This window comes from Castor canadensis, chromosome 10, assembly GCF_047511655.1.
Source record: "Castor canadensis chromosome 10, mCasCan1.hap1v2, whole genome shotgun sequence".
NCBI classification, from domain to species: domain Eukaryota; kingdom Metazoa; phylum Chordata; class Mammalia; order Rodentia; family Castoridae; genus Castor; species Castor canadensis.
In genome coordinates this window covers 73,880,362-73,904,696 of record NC_133395.1, presented here as the reverse complement: position 1 = coordinate 73,904,696, position 24,335 = coordinate 73,880,362, and the positions used below count along the sequence as shown (strand labels likewise).

Sequence of the window (24,335 nt, the reverse complement as noted above, 5' to 3'; positions counted from 1 at the left end):
CAGAATTGTGATATAGTCCCACTATGTTTTTATGTGGATTCCCTACAGTACTATCACTCTCAATATATTTTCATAACAGCTTTATTGATATATAATTTACATGCCATCTAGTCACCCAGTAAAAATGTGCAATTAGTAGTTTTTCGAATATTGATGCATCGATGACCACTATCAAACTGCAGAACATTCTCATCGATCCAAAAAATGAAAAGCGTACGCACTAGCAATCACTCCACATTTTCCTCCAACACCTGGCAACCACTGATCTACTTTCTAACGCTTTAGATTTTTAATTAATTTCTTGCTATACAGTACACCTGGCATTGCATATTAGACTACATTTCTTCGCAAGAGCAAGAATCAAAAATCCATAGCACCTTTGATTTGGCATAGAAGTCCAGAATCAATCTCCAACTAGATGTGACCTTGGACAAGTTCTTTAGCAGGGGTTTAGTTTCTTCCTAAAATGAAGTTTAGAAGATGAGGAGGAGCACCTTAAGGTTAAAAAGCAAACAAACAAAAACAACCCTAAACCCTCTAGCTAGAATTCCAATACTCCACCACAGGCAGCCAGTCCTGGGCTTGGTTAATAAACGTCTTTAAATAAGTAAGATTTCACATTAGGGCCCTAGAGAAGATGCTTCCTCGTTTTCTTTTCTCTTGGGTCGTCTATTTATTTCTGGGTTGGCAAAGGAGACAGAGAAACTGCAAACCCAGGGCTCGGAGGCTCAACGCGCGGATACCCGCAGGAAGCCTCGCCCAGCGCGGGACCCCACCCTCCCGCGTGCCATAGGAGAGCGCCGGCCCAGCGCGGGGCTGCGCGGCAAGGGGGCGGAGCCAACGACTCCGGCAGCCAATCCGCGCGGAGGCACGTCCCGGGGGTCCGCGGCTCGCCGGGCGCGCAGGGGGCGGGGCTCCACTTGACAGTGGCGGTCGCCGGGCAGCCGAGCCGGGCGCAGCGAGCAGAGCGCAGCGCGGCGCGGCGCAGCGAGCGCGGTTGGCGCAGGAGGCTGCGGCGGTGCCCAGTGCTCGCGACTCCGGCTCTCCGCTCAGCGAAGTAGCCTCCAGCGGTGGCGGCGGTGGCGTTCGGGCGATGCTGCGGGTCTCCTCCTGCGCCGGTGTCCTGGCCTCTTCCTCAGGTACCCAGCCTCGCTCGCCCCCTGGCCCCGGGGAATCGCAGCGCCGCCTGTCAGCTCGGGAAGTGGCTTTGTGAAGCCTGTGGCTCCGCGGACCGGGTGGCGGGCCGGTGAGCGGGTGGGTGGGGCTGGGCGGGGCTGCGCCGTCCGGGCGGCTTTCCCTCGGGGGAAGAGGGTGGGGGCTGATGGAAGCGGTGGGCGGAGAAGGGCCGTCTCCCGGCCGCAGCTGATGGCATCCCTAGGCTCCATCCTCCTCCTGTGGTTTGAAAGAGGTTTTGTTCCAGGAGAAAGTTTGATGCCCAGAGTTGAGGACCCAGACTTGATCGATGGTCCCTGAGGCCCCTTGCCTTTAGAGACAGGCTGCCCACACTGTCCTGTGCACCGCGCACCGCACACCGCACAGGGACGCACTCCTAGGAACTCGTGCCACTTTCTGACTCGAGCAGCATTCCTGACATAGAACCTTTCTCCAGGGAATTCCTCTGTGGGAATGCCCCTTGGGGAGGAGGCTTTCTGCACGCACGCCCGGAGCACCCAGGTTGTGGCTTTTGCTTGGAAACAGCGCAGCAGGTAGTTAGTTCCCTCCTGGTGGGATAGTTTCTACCAACACATGCGTTATGAGCTTTAGAAATGTAAGCTTACCTTACATTCTAACCAAAGGTCCCCAAATCCAGTGTGTCTAAGGGGCAGTGGTTACTTCTGTTATTCTGTAAAATTTTCTTACTGCCCCTTGTTTTCAGTGTTGAGACAGGTGCTGTGGAGCACAGCCAAGTGGGTAGAAGTTACGGCCCACCTCTTAAGGAAAGAATATAGAGTATGTGTTCGTACTTGAAGATAGGCAAAAGTTTCAATTTTCAAAGCAAGATGGACTAGGTGAGCATTATTTACTTTACAAAATTTCCTGTAATACAAAGGAATATTGATTAGAGTTAGAATTGAGTTTTACCCAAGACTGTATGATCACATCTATCCTAAAGTAACTCAGGTAGTAACATGTAGATATCCCATGGTCTTGCAATTAGCATATCTTAACATGTTGAATTCTTTTTAATTTTAAATATATTAGATGCCTTCTGATAATACATGTGTGTTCTTACATTTATACTGTTCTTATCAAAACACATTCAGGCTATAATCAACTCCATGATACCCTCGAAACATCTTAGCCAAGGACATCGTGTTCCATATAATTTATGCTTACACTGCAGTTTCCTTAGTGGCGATGCTATCGTGTCCATACATTGAGCACAACGTGTGTGTCAGTTACGTTACAAGGTGTCTTCTATTTATTATTATGTTAATTTTCATAGTCACTTTAATGAGGTATTTTTGCTTCACCTGAGTTTATGTTATTTCCCCCAAGACTATATGGCAAGTAAGTGATAAAGGTGGGATTTCAGTCTGGGCCTGTTTGATGCTCTTCCACTGCTCTATGCTGTCTCCCAGCTCTTCTTGAGAGAAAATCACCCTGTTATAATGTAGTAGGGATTCCAAATATGGCAACATGTACTCTCCCTACTGATCTGACATATCAGACCCCTTTAGAGCATGTCTTCTCTTTCTGGGAACCCGGCACCATATGTACTGTACAGAAGGGTGGCAGCATGACCTCCCCAGACCTCCCTGCTGCTCCATCTCCACAGGTCTCATGAAGACCTCCAGACATGTAAACACCTCACCTTTCCAGAAGTCAGGTAACCAAGCTTTCTCTTCCCAGGCACTTAAGGAGCAACCTCTAGTCTTCAGTCATCCAAGGCTATTTTACTCTGCACAGAGAAGTGCACCCTACTGGCTGGCAGCAACACATCCCCTGCAGTGTTCACACTGGCTCATGCGTCCTCCTGTACCAACTGTCAGAGAATTCCTGACACCGGCTGGCCTACTTAAAAGAAAAGACTGGAATGAAGTGGCTGCATAAAGTAGTGTTAGATCAGGGAATCCCTGATTCACCACTGCTGACCAGAAAGGGAATTAATGTAGGGCTCTAGGAACTGGGAGCAGGCCTTCTCCATAGTGGAAAATGCCACATATATGCTATAGTCTGCTGTCAACACTATTGAAGTATGGGTTTACCCTGTAGAAACCTTTTTTTTTTAATTTTTATATTTTTATTATTCATATGTGCATACAAATGCTTGGGTCATTTCTCCCCCCTGCCCCCACCCCCACCCTTACCACCCACTCTCCCCCTCCTTCTCCCCCCAACCCCTCAATACCCAGCAGAAACTATTTTGCCCTTATCTCTAATTTTGTTGAAGAGAGAGTATAGCAATAATAGGAAGGAACAAGGGTTTTTGCTAGTTGAGATAAGGATAGCTATACAGGGCATTGACTCACATTGATTTCCTGTGCATGTGTGCTACCTTCTAGGTTAATTCTTTTTGATCTAACCTTTTCTCTAGTTCCTGGTCCCCTTCTCCTATTGGCCTCAGTTGCTTTTAAGGTATCTGCTTTAGTTTCTCTGCATTGAGGGCAACAAATGCTAGCTAGTTTTTTAGGCATCTTACCTATCCTCATACCTCCCTTGTGTGCTCTTGCTTTATCATGTGCTCAAAGTCCAATCCCCTTGTTGTGTTTGCCCTTGATCTAATGTCCACATATGAGGGAGAACATATGATTTTTGGTCTTTTGGGCCAGGCTAACCTCACTCAGAATTTTGTTCTCCAATTCCATCCATTTACCAGTGAATAACATTTCGTTCTTCTTCATGGCTGCATAAAATTCCATTGTGTATAGATACCACATTTTCTTAATCCATTTGTCAGTGGTGGGGCATCTTGGCTGTTTCCATAACTTGGCTATTGTGAATAGTGCCGCAATAAACATGGGTGTGCAGGTGCCTCTGGAGTAACCTGTGTCACAGCCTTTTGGGTATATCCTCAGGAGTGGTATTTCTGGATCAAATGCTAGATCAATGTTTAGCTTTTTAAGTAGGCTCCAAATTTTTTTCCAGAGTGGTTGTACTAGTTTACATTCCCACCAACAGTGTAAGAGAGGGTTCCTTTTTCCCCGCATCTTCGCCAACACCTGTTGTTGGTGGTATTTCTAATGATGGCTATTTTAACACCCTGTAGAAACCCTTTTACCTATTGTCTTCGTGATGAATGTGGCCACACACCTATTTCTGATTTGAGACTCACTTTTACACTAACACAGTTGTTACTTGACTGAACAGCGTTACAAACTGATATCACAGCTGTGACCCAGTAAGTTTTGAAGCTGCACCTAAAAAATAGTGTCTATTGTAATTTATAGCCATTGTTTTATAAATTCCGTTCACTAGGTAGGGGTGTGTGTATATGAGTGTGTGTTTGTGTGTGTGTGTGTGTTCTCTTCCTTGATATTGTTTTCAACTCTGTTTCCAAAATGATTCACAATACTAATCTTAAGAAATAAATGCATTTTTGAGCTATGATCATATGCTGCCTGGAAACACATCCTTATACTTGGTGTTTTACTGCCATTCCTCTAGTGAAAAGAATCTCAAAGTTACATGTGTATACTTGGGATTTTGTTTTTTTGGCAGGGGGCGGGGAGGTGGGTAGGACTGGGATTTGAACTCAGGGTTTTGTGTTTGCAAAGCAGATGCTCTACTGCTTAAGCCACAACTCCAGTCCATTCTGCTTTAGTTATTTTTGGAGATGGGGGGGGGTCCTCCCAAACTATTTGCCTGGGCTAGCTTCAAAACACGATCCTCCCAATCTCAGCCTCCTATGTAGTTAGGATTACAGGTGCGAGCCACCAGCGTCCAGCTACTTTGGCATTTCAAATCAACCCTCCTTTCAAATTATTTCACTCCATTCTCTGTAGTAAAGTTTGAGTAGAGATCCAGCAGCTCCCCTCTGTTAGCTCTCAACTGCCATAAAACTAGAGCAGCACTAATTAAGTGGGAAAAGTAGAACATAAGGTTTTTTCTTCGCCACACCCTTATCCTGAATGAAAGATGTGTCAGAAACATTGGAGTAAGAATAACTAGACTTTAAATGATTTTTAAATGACTAGTGATCTGGAAAACTACACCATCTTGTCAAAGTTGTATAGTTTGTCTAAATTAAATTATGAAAATACTTTATGAACTTAAAACTATCCAGAAACAAATTTTCATTCTGTATTCTAGTCTTTTCTAAAACTTCTCACTAATTAGCAGTCCATCTTGTTTCTCATATTTTATCAAATCTAAAATACCATCCACTGTAAGACAACATTATTTTAAAGCTATATATGATCTCATCTGACACCGTATGACTAGATCACACTGGTCTCTCATGCTCTCAAGTTTCCTTCATCTATTCCATCAGTTTTGGTACTTTTTCTGCCAGTTCACTTGGTAGCATTGCTTGGATTGTGGTGGACAGTGTGTGTGCGTGAATCTTGGTGACACTATAACATAGCTTCATCAGTGTGTCTTTCTTCAGACTGGTAACACCTTTAAATCTTGCTTTGTGAGGCATTATGAAGATGGAAATCAACATAAATGTTTCCTTTGGTAATATAATATTTATGCCCCACTGCTTTCTTTTGGTACCTTCATACTTACAATTATAGCTACTTGTAGAGCAACTTCGTAGTGTAATCTTTTTAAAAACAATTTGTAATCTTTTTAAATGCAGTGAAGCAGAGCACATGTAGGTCCAGCATTGACCATAACTAAATAAAGGTAAAAACAAAATGAATAGCTGTGCCTGAGTTTATATACATGCAGAGATGTGACAATTGTGCTGTAACTATAGTCATGTTGTTTTAATATGCCACCAACATTAAGACATACCCTGATTTCAGGGATGTTAAAATGTGGAAAAATCATTATCAATTAAATATGCTAATCAGTGTCCCCTTAATCTTATGAAACCTAAACTTCCTACATTGCTTGTGGTTATTCATTCATTTATTCATTCACATTGTCATGCATTTTGTTAGACTGCAATTTCCAAGACAGCAAGGACTTTTTATGTCTTATTCTCTACCCTCTGCCAACTGCTTAGGACCGTCTGAAACATAATAAATCTGCTCAATAATTATCTGTAAAGTGAGTGAATGGATATCCTCCCATGGAAGGAATGGAGGCAGATCAAGTTGTTCACTACGGTGCTGGTTAGAATACATAGTCTTAAAATTATGACCTTCATAGGAAGGCCAGACATAGACAAGGGGAACAGGCCAACATTAAGTCCTTGATTTGGCTTACCGTGTCCTATTCAAAATATTTGATGCCTTATTATAAAACAAGTTCAGGGTAGAAGACATTTCAGTGTAGTTTGACTGATTTTTTGCTGCTAAAAGAACTTATAATAACTTTATGTCTTGGTTCTTTCATATGATCCAAAATCATTACTTGCTTGAATTCTATACTTAGTCCAATTTGTGTACTACTTTTCCTCTTTTTTTTTTTTTTTTTTTTTTTGCAGTACTGGAGTTTCAACTGCACTTGCTAAGCAGGTGCTCTACCACTTGAGCCATGTTCCCAGCCATGTACTTTTCCTTTTATACCCATAACATGTAGCAGAATGAACAAGGAAATGCCTCTTCCTTCAGTAGTGCCACTGAAACTGTGGCCTTGTCAGGATATGTAATCCCAACAAGGTATATACCTACTAAGGGCCTTGCTTTACAGTGTATTTTTTAATGCCAGAAAGACCATATTTACATTTTGACATGTTGCAAAATAAAGAGAGATGGGGAAAGGGGGAGAGAGAGAGAGAGAAATTGAAAGAAGGAAGGAAGGAAGGAAGGAAGGGTCTCTGCTTCCTCACTGCTGCCTGGTCAAGCAGAATGCACTTCTAGACCAGGTATAGGAAGCTGGATGAAGATGCCAGCAGAAGAAATGGCAAGCATAGCTTAGCAACCAGCTCAGAAGCAGTCCCAAGGATCTGCAGTGAATTAGCATTGTCTAAAGAACCCCATGGTCTGTGCATGTAACAGCTGGACCTGCAATGACACACCAAGCTCCCAATCCAATGAAACATGGGGCATCTGGACACATAGCTAACAAATTGTGGGCACTCATGGGTTTCTAAGATACATTCATCCTGCTGCCTTAGGGAAGGATAATTGATGTGGGCAGAGGGTCATCACTGAGTGTCCCCAACTATAAGTGATGCAGTTAGGCATAGTCGTGGGTGCTGTGAAGGGACATGGCAGGCAGACCAAAGCTATATCTTTTATCTAATAGGAAATAAACATTTTGAAGAGAACTTATGTACAACTGAGAGCCAGAGGAAGAAGGTGGGGGGTGGGCTCTGGGTTGGTTTGCATTTGAAGGTGTGCTGTGGGAGAGCCCTTTCCCTCTTCAAGCATTGGCTAACACTGTCCCTCCAGGTCAGCAAGGCCTCAATATGTCAGAACATCAGAATACAGAAAGTAAAATTCATGGTTAATACACGGGGATTATTTTTAAATGGTCACTTAATAAATCAGGCCTATGGATTCACAGAGTGTTCTGTGAAAGGAGCAGAAACACCTAGCTCAGGGTCTGACATAATGCACTCATTTGGTAAACATTAATTAAATCTGAGTCATGGTGCTAGATGGCCCGGCCATGCTGACTCTCAGTCCTTGATGGATCCAGTAGTCAGGTGTGCAGTGTTTATCTTGAGAAAAATTGAGAAACTGTACATTACTCAGAGGATCCCCAGATGACAGATAAATCATCTAGGAAACATTAGTGAACCCTTGAGCAAATACACCTTTAGCTAAAAGATCTTCAAATCTGTAGGATAATCATGTTGGGGAACTTCCTTATTCATCATGCATTTGGAGAACATGAGAGTTACATGCAACTTTTATAGTAAGTTTTTTTTTTTTGGGTGGGACTAGGGTTTGAACTCAGGGCTTCATGCTTATAAAGCAGGCATTCTACCACTTGAGCCACACCTCCTAAGAATATAGTAAGGTTTGTGTGTGTGTGTGTGTGTGTGTGTACAGGCAACTTTTAAAAAGGGTTTTTCTCAGAGTAAAATTGGAGTTGCAAAGCGAATTGTATATTTCAAATTTTGTACTCAGGATTAGGCTTCTAAATGTTATTCAAAATAGCATGAGGTATACTTTTCTTCTTGTCATGTCAATATTAATTAGATGATATATATATCATATATATACACACACACACACATGCACATAAAGTAATGACTGGGGAGAGTTATAAAAGGCAATTAAAAGAATATTTGGTGACAAGCTGAGGTGCAGGATGTTTAAAATGTCCCCATAGTAATTCTGATAGAGGGTGACAGTGAGTAGAATGGACACGGGGTTAGATTCAGGACATTACGCTAGGTGATGAATGGCAGGAGTGCATGAAGACCGGAGTGTTTGGGCTCATTGCAAAGTATATCATAATGGCTTATCTTTATGTGGTTGGCTAACAGCTATAGCACTTTTACAGTCTGATGCCTTTTCCTTAGAATCTTGACTGTGCTCATTAAGAAACAACAACAAAAACAACCATCAGGTCAATCTAATGATGTAAGGGGATGGTCCTTCACAGGAAAGACTCTTCTGCAGTTGCTTCCACATTGAGTATACACCTCCTTTGCACGGGGTGGGAGCTTATCCATGTTTATGGAAACCATCTGAGGGTCTCCACCAGAGCACAGCTGCTCCCTCATTGTGTTCCAGACTCACACATGACTCTTAAAGTAGCAGTGTTGGCCGACACTGGCCAATGACGGCACAACTGAGAACTTACATGGCTGACCCGGGTGTGATGTCAATTGGGACAAGCCTTGAAAAGTGTGTCTCTGAACCAGATAAGCATTTTTCATTTCGAGCTTGTAAGGCCTTTTAAACTCTAATTTCATACATGAATTAGGCCCATGTAAAAATGGAGTATTCAGCCAAATGTAATAATATTTAGAAGTACTCATAAGTTCGTGGCTTCCTGGAACCTTTTCTCTGTGTTGACACTTACAAGTGAGACCTCATAATGGTGTAGATAAAGGGTAGGGGATGAGAGCCAGTTTTCCTGGAACTGTTTTAAGTATTTGAGTTCCATTTTAACTTTAACCTTTATGAATGTGGATTGATTCATTTGGTGGTAGGGTGAAAAGAAGCATACCTGGCCTGTTACTTGGCCCTGCAGACTATCAAAATAGCTGCAAATGGTAGGAGTTTAGTAAATATTGGCTGAATTAAAAAAAAATATTGGCTGACTCAGAAATTCTCAACCTTTTGCCTCAAAGATTTCTATTAATTTTAAAGATTTCTATTAATTTTGAATAAAATTCCCCACAAAATAAATTATAATCTGATAGTTAAGTTCTCTAGAAGAATCAGGAATATCAAAACTACTTTTTTAATAAATAGGAGTCAAAAGGTAAACTTGTCTTATGTATTATAAATGACTATTGTCAAAATTTTTTGAAATTGGATTGAAAACCAGATGGCTAAATATAATAATATAGAAATTGCATATTTTAATTACTTAGATTATTTAGTGAATTTAATTTAAGATATAAAAATAAAATGGCATATTGGTACATGCCTATAATCTAAGCACTCAGGAAGCTGAGGCAGGATCACAAATTGAAAGCTAGCCTGAGCTTCACAGCAAGATGCTGTCTCAGAAAAGAAAAAGTCATAAAAAGAAGTAATAAAGCCTGAAGAAAGGAACAATTACCTAATCAAACTTGCTAGCATAAAATGTTTTGAAGTAACAGAAAAAGGATGACAAATTTTAGTCATGACCAAATATTGCAAATAACGTTAAGTGTTGTGGGGAAGAAGGAATGAAAGAAACCAAGCAAAGAAATAGATTCAACCCAGGTGTGAAGGCAATTAAGATTTTTCTGAATATTCATGGCATCTTATGAAAGAGATTCATTAGAATAAAGAAAAGTAAAAACAGAAAAATCATGAAATATTTCTAAAGGCAAAGTGACAAAACAAGAAAGAACATAAATATGAAAAGTTATGTAAATAAGTAAGTCATTTATGTGAATATGAGCTAAGGTGACACATGTACCTGGAATCTAGTATGTGGTGGCTGAAGGAGAGGAGCAGACATTGGGATGTAGGAATACAAATGTTGGGTCATCATATGATAGGTCCACAGAATAAATCATACACCTTAATTGCCACCTCATAAAGATGAAGTTTGTGCGTTGACAAAATCAAAATGATCTGGAAAGTTAGAATTCTATGTCTGTAGACTTCCTTTTCATTTGCAGAACTAATAAAACAAAATGACAGTCATAATCCTTGAAACATAATTAAAGAGGCAAATAGTAAGGACTTTGTTCAGAAGCCACTGGTGACAGAATTACATTTTGGAATTTTCATGCTTTTGATTTTATGTCTCTCTAGATAGTAGAAACCAACCAATCACAGACTTCAGATTGAACAGGGTCTTCGCTTTAATTGTAGTTCTTCAAAACACACTATCCAAAACAGTGTTGAACTTGAATCACAATCTGTAAGAAATGTTCACTTAGTTCTTTCTCTTAACACTTGTTGGCACTGGAGGTAGAAACTGCCTGTGTGAGTACTGCATGGAAATGGAGAATGACTTCCCTGACTATCAAAATGATCAGAATGGGATCTGGAAGGGCCGAGCTGTCATGGCTACATCATACATCCATACATCAACCCTCCCTATCCACAGGTTCTGCACCTTCAGGTTCCACCAACTTTGGATCAAAAATATTTGTGGGAAAATTGTGTTTGTACTAAACATGATGGCAATCTTTTTCTTCTTGTTATTCCCTCAAAAATACAGTACAGAATCTATTTACATGGTGTTTACATTGTTTTCAGTAATAGTGTAGAGATGATTTGAAGTGCGTATGTTCTATGCAAATACTGTACCATCTTTTATAAGGGACTTGAATGTATGTGGATTTGGTATCCCAGGGATTATGGAGCCAATCCCTTATGGGTACTAAGGTGACTATACTGTATATGTTTTTGGTGTAGAAAGAGCCATGACTCAGACTTATCTGGACTTGCTGTCCTCTCATCCACAGCATAGCAAGGAACAATGACTGTGCCAGTGACCATTGGAGGCTCTGTTTATGGAATCACCCTAAGGGCTTTGTATTCCCTCTATATATTGTCTAATCCCACTAGTTTACAGATTAGGAAACTGAAGAACAAGGAGGTTAGGTATTTTCCACTCGCCCTACTAGCCAGTCTTGAAGAAGCTAGGAAAAGAACCCAGTGTGTCCTCAGAATTCCATAGTTCAGCACTATGTTATACTCAACATCCTCCACCTTAGCTTCCTTGTTGGTAAAGTGGAGCCATTCATTTCTGACTGGTCAGGTTTGTTGCAAGTTTGCAAGATAATTTGCATGAAGTATCTAGCACACTAATAGTACCGTTCTTATTGCTGCTTTTGGAAACTGTTGTTTAATGGTTGGTGCAGTGAAAGTACCTCTCAGATTCAGCCTGACCTTGCCCTCTATTATGGTAGGCACCTTACCTGAGCCCTTCACCATCACACACCTGCAGAGAGCTTCCTTACTGTCTTCCACAGTCCAGTCTAGAATTCTCTGTTCTCCACGGAGGCCTGTCTTTTATTCCTTTTACGGAGTGACTAGATGAGTGGGAGGCAGAAGGGAAAAGGAGGCACTTTAAAGGGAAGTGGGGGTGGAGCAGCTTTATTATCTGCAGGAGGCTTCACCCACTCGGCTGAACAGTGGGATTAAATCCATCAAAATTGCAGCACAAGGTAAGTTTCCATTCAGTACTGTGGTGCCAAGATTGGGGAACCGTCATCTTTATTTGCTATCCTTTGGGTCCTGGATATGGTACCTTCTTAAGAAGAAAACTGCAGACAACTTAAGAGTTTCTGTTGAAGCACTGACTAAATAAGAGTGTATTTAATTACAGGCTTCATGAGATCTTAAGTAGTTAGCAGATCTTAAACATTCTTGCAAATATACTGTAGTCAGTGAAGCCTACATTGTTTCCCTATGACCTTTCCTTAAAAACATCAGTTTTCACAGTCTGCATTTTTTAAAATCAATTTTCACATTGCACCTTTGTTCTCAGAGGTCAAACACCATGAGTACAAGGCACCTGGTTAACACATCTACAAATTCATTTTAAAATATAATTGAGTACACTTTTCAATGCTAATGAATTTTTCAAATGTACGTTTAGTACCCAAGTAATGTGCACTCAGTGAAGAAGAACTTAAAGACATAGGTAAGCAAATAGAAGAAAGTAAAAACCATCCATAATCCTACGTCCTAAATGTAACCAGTGTTTGAATTTTTTTTTTTTTTGCAGTACTGGGGTTTGAACTCAGAGCCTACACCTTGAGTCACTCCACCAGCTGTTCTTTGTGATGGGTGTTTTTGAGATAGGGTCTCGCAAACTATTCGCCCAGGCTGGCTTCAAACTGCAATCCTTCTGATCTCTGCCTCCTGAGTAGCTAGGATTACAGTTGTAAGCCACCAGCGCCCAGCTTGAATTTTTGAGTATTCATGTTTTTTCACAAATATATTATTTACAAAGATATTATATTATTTATAAGCTGCTTTTTTAATTACATAGCACAATTTATCCTAAATATCATTCCATAATAGTAAGTCATTACATAGATTTTTTTTTATAGACAGACTGAAGTCATCAGACCTTAGTTCTTGTGATTTAAGACACTGAAGCTATATTACAAAGCAATAACAATAAAAACAGCATGGTATTGCACAAAAACAGACATGAAGACCAGTGGAACAGAATAGAGGACCCGGATATGAAACCACACAACTATAACCAACTTGTCTTTGACAAAGGTGCTAAAAATATACAATGGAGAAAAGACAGCCTCTTCAACAAAAACTGCTGGGAAAACTGGTTAGCAGTCTGCAAAAAACTGAAACTAGATCCATGTTTATCACCCTATGCTAGTATTAACTCAAAATGGATCAAAGACCTTAATATCAGACCCCAAACTCTAAAGTTGGTACAGGAAAGAGTAGGAAATACTTTGGAACTAACAGATATAGGCAAGAACTTTCTCAATGGAACCCCAGCAGCTCAGCAACTAAGAGATAGCATAGATAAATGGGACTTCATAAAACTAAAAAGCTTCTGCTCAACAAAAGAAATTGTCTCTAAACTGAAGAGACCACCCACAGAGTGGGAGAAAATATTTGCCAGCTACACATCAGACAAAGGACTGATAACCAGAATATACAGGGAACTTAAAAAACTAAATTCTCCCAAAACTAATGAACCAATAAAGAAATAGGCACGTGAACTAAACAGAACTTTCTCAAAAGAAGAAATTCAAATGGCCAAAAAACACATGAAAAAATGCTCACCATCACTACCAATAAAGGAAATGCAAATTAAAACCACACTAAGATTCCACCTCACCCCCTGTTAGAATAGCCATCATTAGCAACACCACTAACAACAGGTGTTGGCGAGGATGCGGGGGAAAAAGGAACCCTCTTACACTGCTGGTGGGAATGTAAACTAGTACAACCACTCTGAAAAAAAATTTGGAGGCTTCTTAGAAATCTAAACATTGATCTACTATATGATCCAGCAATACCACTCTTGGGGATATACCCAAAAGACTGTGACACAGGTTACTCCAGAGGTACCTGCACACCCATGTTTATTGCAGCACTATTCACAATAGCCAAGTTATGGAAACAGCCAAGATGCCCCACTACTGATGAATGGATTAAAAAAATGTAGTATTTATACACAATGGAATTTTATGCAGCCATGAAGAAGAATGAAATGTTATCATTCGCATGTAAATGGATGGAATTGGAGAACATCATTCTGAGTGAGGTTAGCCTGGCCCAAAAGACCAAAAGTCATATGTTCTCCCTCATATGTGGACATTAGATCAAGGGCAAACACAACAATGGGATTGGACTTTGAGCACATGATAAAAGCAAGAGCACACAAGAGAGGGGTGAGGATAGGTAAGACACCCAAAAAACTAGCTAGCATTTGTTGCCCTCAACGCAGAGAAACTAAAGCAGATACTTTAAAGCAACTGAGGCCAATAGGAGAAGCGGACCAGGAACTAGAGAAAAGGTTAGTTCAAGAAGAATTAATTTAGAAGGTAACACACATGTACAGGAAATCAATGCATGTCAACTCCCTGTATAGCTATCCTTATCTCAACCAGCAAAAACCCTTGTTCCTTCCTATTATTGCTTATACTCTCTCTTCAACAAAATTAGAGATAAGGGCAGAATGGTTGCTGTCTGGTAGCGAGGGGTACGGGGTGGTAAGGGAGGGACTGGTGGGGGGTAAGGGAGGGGGTGGGGTAAGGGGGGAAAATGACCCAATCATTGTATGCACATATGAATAAAATAAAAAAAATTTTTTCCAGCAATACCACTCTTGGGGATATACCCAAAAGACTGTTACTCCAGAGGCACCTGCACATCCATGTTTATTGCGGCACTATTCACAATAGCCAAGTTATGGAAACAGCCAAGATGCCCCAGCACTGACGAATGGATTAAGAAAATGTGGTATCTATACACAATGGAATTTTATGCAGCCATGAAGAAGAACGAAATGTTATCATTCGCTGGTAAATGGATGGAATTGGAGAACATCATTCTGAGTGAGGTTAGCCTGGCTCAAAAGACCAAATATCGTATGTTCTCCCTCATATGTGGACATTAGATCAAGGGCAAACACAACAAGGGGATTGGACTATGAGCACATGATAAAAGCGAGAGCACACAAGGGAGGGGTAAGGATAGGTAAGACACCTAAAAAACTAGCTAGCATTTGTTGCCCTTAATGCAGAGAAACTAAAGCAGATACCTTAAAGCAATTGAGGCCAATAGGAAAAGGAGACCAGGAACTAGAGAAAAGGTTAGATCAAAAAGAATTAACCTAGAAGGTAACACCCACGCACAGGAAATCAATGTGAGTCAATGCCCTGTATAGCTATCCTTATCTCAACCAGCAAAACCCCTTGTTCCTTCCTATTATTGCTTATACTCTCTCTACAACAAAATTAGAGATAAGGGCAAAATAGTTTCTGCTGGGTATTGAGGGGGGGAGCGGGAGGGGGTGGAGTGGGTGGTAAGGGAGGGGGTGGGGGCAGGGGGGAGAAATAAACCAAGCCTTGTATGCACATATGAATAATAAAAGAAAAAGGGAAAAAAAAAATTTTTAAAAAGACACTTAAGCTACTTCTCAGCCCCAAGGCCAAGGGCTGTTAGCCATCTCTGCCTGGAACCTACTCCATGCCTCATGGAATAGCCCAAGCATGGCTTCACCTGCTAAGTGGGAGCTCTCTGTTAAAACTTCCATCTCTGCTCATATTGTCATCATGAGTCTCCCACTATTTTCAGGGTCTACATGGGGGCTCAGCTATTCTGGTGAAAGTACAAATGAGCTTTCCTGCCTTGCATCTTCTGATAGATGAATGTCAGGAGACATACAACCTTGCCAAGTGGCCTCTTAAAACCAAGCCCATCTGCTGATAAAAACTGCCATTGGGAATGCTGATGCCCTCTGCAGCTTATAATTTCCATTTCTACAGCTGGCTCTCAATTATCACTTCTCCTGGGAGTCAAGATGCCAAAGATAATTGAAGCTCCCACATAATAACCAAACTTCATGATAGTTTAAACCTTCCCATCAGTCTTTCAACTAGAGATAATCACAAATGGACTGGTTCAAGTTTATCCTTTTATTTTCCCTTGATTAGCCGTGCTTCAGAGCCTAACCAGCAATGAACTAGCCAAATTTTGGTTGCCAGAGAGACATAAATAACTAGCCTGGCTTTTTGCAGTACTAGGGATTGAACTCAGGACCTCAGGCTTGCTAGGCAAGTGCTCTAACACTTAAGCTGCTCCCCTAGCTCTTTTGTTTTTATTTTGTTTTTGAGATTAGGTCTCATTACCTTTGTCCAGGGCCAGCCTTGGACTGTGATCCTCCTATCTCCACCCCCTGAGTAGCTGGGATTACAGAGGTGTACCACTACAGCTAGCTCAGTCTATCTTAACTATATCAGCCTCTGAACCCTCCAGCAAGTGTTCTTTTTTTTTTCTTTTATTATTCATATGTGCATACAAGGCTTGGGTCATTTCTCCCCCCTGCCCCCACCCCCTCCCTTACCACCCACTCCGCCCCCTCCCTCTCCCCCCCACCCCCTCAATACCCAGCAGAAACTATTTTGCCCTTATTTCTAATTTTGTTGTAGAGAGAGTATAAGCAATAATAGGAAGGAACAAGGGTTTTTGCTGGTTGAGATAAGGATAGCTATACAGGGAGTTGACTCACATTGATTTCCTGTGCGTGGGTGTTACCTTCTAGGTTAATTCTTTTTGATCTAACCTTTTCTCTAGTTCCTGGTCCCCTTTTCCTATTGGCCTCAGTTGCTTTTAAGGTATCTGCTTTAGTTTCTCTGCGTTAAGGGCAACAAATGCTAGCTAGTTTTTTAGGTGTCTTACCTATCCTCACCCCTCTCTTGTGTGCTCTTGCTTTTATCATGTGCTCAAAGTCCAATCCCATTGTTGTGTTTGCCCTTGATCTAATGTCCACATATGAGGGAGAACATACGATTTTTGGTCTTTAGGGCCAGGCTAACCTCACTCAGAATAATGTTCTCCAATTCCATCCATTTACCAGTGAATGATAACATTTCGTTCTTCTTCATGGCTGCATAAAATTCCATTGTGTATAGATACCACATTTTCTTAATCCATTCGTCAGTGGTGGGGCATCTTGGCTGTTTCCATAACTTGGCTATTGTGAATAGTGCTGCAATAAACATGGGTGTGCAGGTGCCTCTGGGGTAACCTGTGTCACAGTCTTTTGGGTATATCCCCAAGAGTGGTATTGTCCAGCAAATGTTCTATATGTGGATGGTACCAAGCATGGTGACTTATCAGTAGAGCCAAATATGATTCCTTCTTGATTCTTTATCCAGATATTTTAGTCACAAATACATATATTGTGTTTTTTGCTACCAAGGTTCTTCAAAAGTACAGGAAAACTCTTCAAATATCTTCCAACTTATTGATGTTCTTTTGTTTTTAGATGACCATGACTTACTCTTTTCTCAATCCCCTCCAGTCTTCCCCCCAATCTTCTAACAAAAATAAAAAATATATATAATGTGTGTATAAACATAGCTATATAATATACACTTATACACTTTTTAAATGAATGAGAGTCAGTCTTCGCTAGCTTTAACTATTTCTGTTCTCTTACCTTTCCCACTGTTAAGCTCTGAGTCTTGAGCGATATAGGCAGGCCACCTTTGTTTCCTCCCTGGGCAGCATGGGGCAGCTGCTTCAGCTCTCTTGCTCTTTCTCTACTCTTTCCTTCCTCCCACAACTTGAAGCCTATGTTGCCAGATCCACTTCTCTTTCAGCCTTTCCATTTCTCTTCCCCTTTCTTACTTTTGCACTGTTCTTTTTCCTATCTCCCTGACATTTTTGCCACCTCCACAAGGACATAGGTTGTATCTGAAAGAAAAAACTTTAAGATTATGGTATTTTCCTTGAGGCTCACAACTGTTAAAGTCCTCTAAGACAGTGCCACCTATGTAAAAATATTTTTACTTAAAGAACATCATTCAACCCTTCATGTTTTAGGGCACTCTCACAGCTAATTGGGATGCAAGAAAGGGTGGCTGCCCTCTGGTTACATCAGAGTTGCTACGCAGGGCCATTTTGATTTAGGCATAGCAAAGAACTTATTTCTGAGCGTGCTTCTCCATCTTTGCTTTGTAAGTGGCTGATTCCTCAGCAGTGGTGGTGATCCAGGCCCATGGGACTGCCACAGCCCATTCGAACAAGCTATCAATAACATTAAAAGTCTTCCCAGACACGGATGTTTGCCAGCACTTACAGGCTAGTGCAAATTGGCTGAGTGCCTTTCTGGTGTTTTCAGTTTCTCCTTGGTGTTTGTTAAACAGCTGGGGTATTTATCAGAAATGTCACTGGAATACAAACACGTTATAGCATGTGCTTTTTGTTGTAATTTTTACTGAAACTGTAGAACTTGATTTCTTATTGGGTTATGTCCTTCACACTGGAAAGGAACACTAGGAGTATTGCAACGAAATTATACGTGAATTACCCCCGGTTAGTAGAAGACAAAGCTGGCACAGCCTCCTGAACTTCCAGCCAGGGCTGACTGCTGAAGACTGTTGATCACAAGGCAGTGAGAGTAGGAGCGGGATCTGTGCCCTGCTTCCACCTACCCCCATCACGGTGCCAGGCCTGTGGCCTGCACAGGGTTAATGCTCACTGGACTCTACATTTGAAACAGTACTCAAAGCCAATAAGGTTAAGGGACCTGAGGAAGATGGCTGCAGTACTGTTGACTTCATCTGGATTCTGACTGAGATTCAGGATATCAGTGATTTCTCCTTTGACAGCTGTTGAAACAGCTGTCAAATAAATGTGACCCTTTCCTTCCCTTTCCTTCCCTCCCCACCCACTTTCCTCCTTCCCCTCTTTTCCCTTCCCCCTCCCCCTCCTCCCTTCCTTCCTTGCTTAATTCAGGGTCTCAAAGGAATCCATGACTACAAAGTGTATAAGAACCACAATTCTTGTTTTTCTCCTCTTTAACCTTGCCTCTTTGCTTACTATTAAGCAAATTTTACTCAGTTTATTTTTGGAAGGGAAGAAATTTGAGATGTCATCCCAAACTCCTGAGTTCAGCAACCAGGTGGGGCAGAAGGCAAGACCTTTGAAATCAAACCTTTAATTTCCCAGCATTCAGAGAATATAAGAAATCACAGGATCAGAGGGAGGCCGATGCTGTCCACTGCTGGCAGGGGCCGAAGGCTGCAGGAAGACACTGAGGGCTGTCATCCAGCTTTTATGAACAGATCTTTATTATTTTGGCCCAAGAGAACATAAATTCCCAGAACTTTGGGTATAGCCTTGAATTGGCTAGTCTAAATATACCTTCAGTGTTCTAAAATTCTAAAACACACACTTACTTGGTACAGTAATTAAATATATAATTGTTCTTTTGGATCATAGGTACAGTGAGAATTGATTGCTTTTTCTGCTCAGGATATAAGCTCCTCACAAGTACTGATATGGGGTGCTTGAATAACATAAACAGAATCTCCTTTTTAAAATGACTAGTCTGAAATAACATACATCAAGGTGAAATCAAGTCATAATCAAGCCCTCTTTCCTGGGCAATTAGATTGTGAGAACTTGAGTATTGTTCTTTATTGTGTCACACTGTATGTGATGAATTGACCCAATATACACTCCAGAAAAAGAAAAGTATTACGCTTCCAGATTTGAAAAGGTTTTTTTTTTTAATCAGTCTTAATATCAGTGTTGTAGAGAAGGCTCAACCTCACTTTAAATGGGAGAGTCTAAGTAACTTTTATTTTTCATTACATATCTATCTGGTTGGTTAAATTCCATTCTGCTAACCTGTGAACTCTCGGGTCTGCTCCTAAGTTTTATCTGTGAACTTGAGGGAAGTTGGTGGGTTATTAGGGTGGACTTACTTGTTTGTGACACCGCAAGGGGGCCTCTATTTCACTTGGGCACACATTAAATAAGAGGACATGCTTTATTGAAAGAAAAAATCTTCACTGAGGATTAAGTAGCCAAAGCAGAAGAAAGTGGCAAATGACTCATGTTCACCTAATTATCATAGTTGATCCTAAGCCATTACTGCTTAAGTGCAGTAGATCTTCTGTTTGCAAGTAGAGAGCACTTTTTTAGTGTCTGCAGTAGCTTCATGTACCATTTGGAGGACTTTTTCTCTCCCTTTTCCATTTTTTACAAAAAGTCATTACCACTTTTGTTTCGTTTTGTGATGCTGGGGATGGAATCTAAAGCCTCATGCTTATTAGACAAGTGGTCTACCTCTGAACTATATCCCCAACCCTTTTTTTTTCTAAATGTAATGTGCCATTTTATAAGTACAATAAAGTCTCATTGATTCATCATTATAGAGGAACATGTTACAATGTGCTAGTTTTTCAGATGGCTTGCACTTGATTGGGACTCTTTCTAAGTAAGACACAGCCACTTTCCTATCTTCTGAGATGGTGCTAAAGCTAACTTTCCCTTCTGTGGATGAATGGTTGGGCCATCTGCCTGGACATGGGGATGTGCCTTTTGGGATTTTAAACCTATGTATGTACAACCATTTGCCCATTAAGCTAAGTGTGTCCAGATGTGTGTGCTTTCTTATTCTCTCTGTTTTAATAGACCAACTTTCTCCAGCATTGTCATGGTTACTTCTCATACCTGCTACAGTATCTTTTATATGTATCCATTTCCTGCACTTACCTGCATGGCTGCACACCTCTCCCAAGTAAGAAGGAGCACTTTAAAAATGCTGCACTCTAAAAAATAGTAAGAGCATTAATACTGGCAACATTTAATTCAGTCAATGATGCTTATTGGTTTTAATCTTTCTCAAAAATGAATTTAAGTTCAAGAATAACTTCTGGCTTGCCGTAATGAAACTGGGGGATTTCTAAAATACACCTTACAATTTTTTAAGTTTTGAACCCTTTAGAAACCATATGTATAAAGACCCTCAGACAGCTCCACCTGATGTCAATGCATTGTTGTACCGTATCTAAAAATTGTGCATAATTTATGCTATATATTGTATATTGTAAATAACATGAATAGCAATTGGCAATGAAATCAATAAAAGCCTAAAAGGAGATAAATGGGTTTAAAAGCTTATATTATTACACATATAAATGTAACTTATTATAAGTAGATATTTAAATATGTTTACAGTTATGTGTCTCTCATCTGAGTACTGGCCATGAACTAAATGTCTTGAGAGCTTGGTATATATATATAAATCACTAAAGAAATAATCTTTCCTGATACATGCTTAACAATCCAAAAAAATATGCATTTTCAGTTAATTCTCTCATGGAATGGAGACAATGCCTTCATATTTTATTGTGTCTCTTACATATGTATGTATATATATATATATATATATATATATATGTGTGTGTGTGTGTGTGTGTGTGTGTGTACTTATATATACTTACATATACTTACTTACATAATACTTTTCAGTATTATGACTAGATACATTTTAGTGCATAAGAAATTAAACATCTACAGGTTGCTTAAAACTATATAGTTGTTGTGACAGAGGCTGTAAATAGCATAACTAAATGCTGTTTTGTTAGACGAAAACATTCTTTAGTCATATGGAGAAATTTGGTTACAATAGCAGCTTCCAACCTTGTCCTAGTACGGCATCTAATTTTCTCTCTCTCTTCAGTTTCACACTAGAGTTGTTCATAGTCTCTTTTGTCTTTTTTTTTTTGCCTCTACCAATGCCAGTCACCTAGAGACAGGGCAGTTGTTCAACAAAACTGATTACTTACTGCAGGTTTAAACCAGATATTTTAGGTCCCCAAACCATTGTAGATCAGAAAGATTTAGTTGCTTTTATTTACTAATCAAGTACACAGAATAATTATAAATTATTAATTTCTTTTTGGGTTTGTTTTTAGAACAAAATTCTTGCTTTCTTATAAACTAGCAGTCCATTTGATTCCAATAGGAGAATGTACAATTTTCCAGTAGTTTATAGGTTTAGTTTCCCTGGTGTTGACCAAAATAATTCTCCCTACCTCCCTCACAATTTCGCAATGAATCTGCCCTGAGATTTGCTGTGCAAACTCTCTTCCCAGTTGAACTTGACTTTGAGAGTGAAGAGAGGCAGGTCCCCCACCCCCACACACACCAGATAGTAGCCACCAGCACAAGCATTGATTTGTGAAATGACTTTAAAGGTAGCTGAGTAATCTGATGTAGTGCTGTAGAAAAACCCAGATTTGTTCCTGACTGCCCACCCCTCTGGAGTTTGGCCTTAACATTGGTGAGGGCAAGTGATCAGCAGTGGAGAGGGAAGTAATCACACTGCTAAGCAGAAGAACCAGGGCCAGACAACTCCAGACTTTGTTGCCTCTGCTGGATGACCAATCTCAGCCCCACCTCCTTGACCAGGACCTGGCATGGAATAGGTGCTTTGTTTTCTCATCTGCAAAATGGAGATTATAATTCATTTTTTCTGGCTCGTTGTAAGTGATGGATGAGAAAGTACAGACAGTACTCTGTGTAGATAAGCCATTACATGTGGTAAAAAATCAGTGAGTCAGCAGGAACTATAGCCGAGCAAGAATTCTGTGAATCTCCCAGTGCCATTTTGGTTTGTTGGAGAAAAGCACTTATGGGACACCACTGTCTCTGATGTACTGATGGGAGACCATCATTTCATCACATGTGGCTTTTGACTATAATCTCTTAATGAGATCTGCAGGGAGAGGAAAGTCAACTTTAGAGAATGATTTGGGGGCTGTGTGCATGTGTGTGTGTGTGTGTGATCCTAATGACTGTGAAAATTATCCTTAGGAAGTTAGTTAGACCATGCTGGCTTATCAGTGTCAGGAAATGTATTGTGTTTCTGTATTTCTAATTTGATTACCTGGGAACTTGAATCATTAAACTAAAAGACATCCAAGATTTATGACTTGAAAGGGGAAAAAAAGACTAATGACTAATACCTTAGGAAATGATCTGACTTGACTTTACCCAGGAAATGTCTCTTCTCACTAATTTTGTAGTTCAGCCTAAAGTAGCCCTGCCTATGGGCTGTATATAATTAGAAATATAATATTCAACTCCAGACGCTAGGAAAAAATATGTCTCATTTTCTCCACTTCCACATGTGCTATATTTGGTTTCTTATCTTCTTGCTCAATGAAGAAAATTTATTTATACTAGTTAATCATGTTTTGGGATATAAGACACAGGAGAGCTTCTCCTATGTTGTTCATATAATGACTTTTTAGCCCAGAGAAGTATGTTATATTTGAACTCATATGACAAGTAAATACTTCTACCATGAATATCTGCAAAGAAGATAGTAGGATTTCTTTGTGTGGAATGTATTTCAGAACACTCTGAATGTAAGGATTGTGAGGCCTTATAGAGCCAGAAAGTTGGTTTTGTATAGACCAGCATGGGATCCTAAGGTATTTAAAAATTAACCACTGCAATATAACATACTGTTTACTAAAACAAAACTTGGAAACCCATAGTCTTATAATCTCCAAATAATCTTTATTGGACATTTTCTTGCAGGCAGACTGTGGCCTGGTGCTTAGATTTTATAGTGCAGTATTGTAGACAGTACCGTCTGAGGCTTTGTGAGGGATCAAAGACAGCTTTTATGCTGGTAGGTAATTCTAGGAAAATGTAAATTTCCTTGACCTCAAAACTGTGCTTTTAGGACTGGCATCCCTCCCAGAATCCACTCACTTCTCCACTAGACAGTACGTATAGAAATCAGCTAGTTAGGGCCGTGGAGACAGGTGTGCGCTGTTGCCTGTGAAAAGCAGGATAAAAAGAGACAGGAGGTGATAACTAGGAAAATACGAGGCAAAATTCCAGCACTTGAGTAGCTGGAGACCATTGAAGAGAGAATGAGCATTGGGGCACTATTAGTGAACCAAACAAGACTGTAGAAGATGAAGTACTTACTTGTACACAGTTCAAAGTTGTTTTCAAATAGCCTGATTTTGTCAGACGTAACAGCTCTCTGGCTGGTCCGGTGCTTCCCTGGTGGTTTGCATACATGCTGATTTGCTGCATCACTGGAACCTGGTACTATTAGTACCGAACTGTGGCTTAATGGCTGTAGTAAATGACTCCATGGTAGAGCTTTCTGAACCACCCTAAATCATGTACTTGACTGTGGTCATTTAGAAAACCTGGCTGGCATGAGCCAAGAAGTTACATTTCATTCTGGGAGAAACTGAGTAACTTGTATGTAAATGGGTGGCCTCTTTACCCAAAAATGACATGATAAGCAGAAGGGTTGGTACATAATCCTCCCAGAAGTGGTGTGGGGAGGGGAGAGAGGGAAAGGAGAAAGAGGAGAACAAAGGAGGGGAAAAAGGGAGTGGTGAAACTAACTCATTTGTATTCCAAGAAAAATTTCTTAATAATTATATCTTTTCTTAAATCTGAAGTTAGCAATGTAAATATACCTATGGTAGCCCAAAAAACCATTTTTTTTCATAGTTCTGGAAAATGAACCCACGGCCTGGTACACACTAGGCAAGTGTTCTTCTATCACTGTGGTATCCAATTTAATTGAAGCTGGTATCCATATCTTCATGATTCAGGGCACAAATAAAATAATGCTAGAAGAAAGAGTAGAGTCAAGAATAAATAATGCTGTGCCCTGCCTCTTAGTTTGGAATTATAGAAAACATTCCTCCTGGA

General features: G+C 40.5%; 1 protein-coding gene across 1 annotated transcript in view; it reads left to right on the top strand.

Moving 5' to 3' along the window:
• The first annotated feature begins 1,005 nt into the window (after positions 1-1,005).
• The window catches only part of Fry (FRY microtubule binding protein), a 424,076-nt gene continuing 400,746 nt past the window's right edge, over positions 1,006-24,335 (top strand). The window contains exon 1 of the mRNA XM_074043595.1: positions 1,006-1,139. The gene's annotated coding sequence lies outside the window, so the exon portion shown is untranslated. The remainder of the gene's footprint in view (positions 1,140-24,335) is intronic.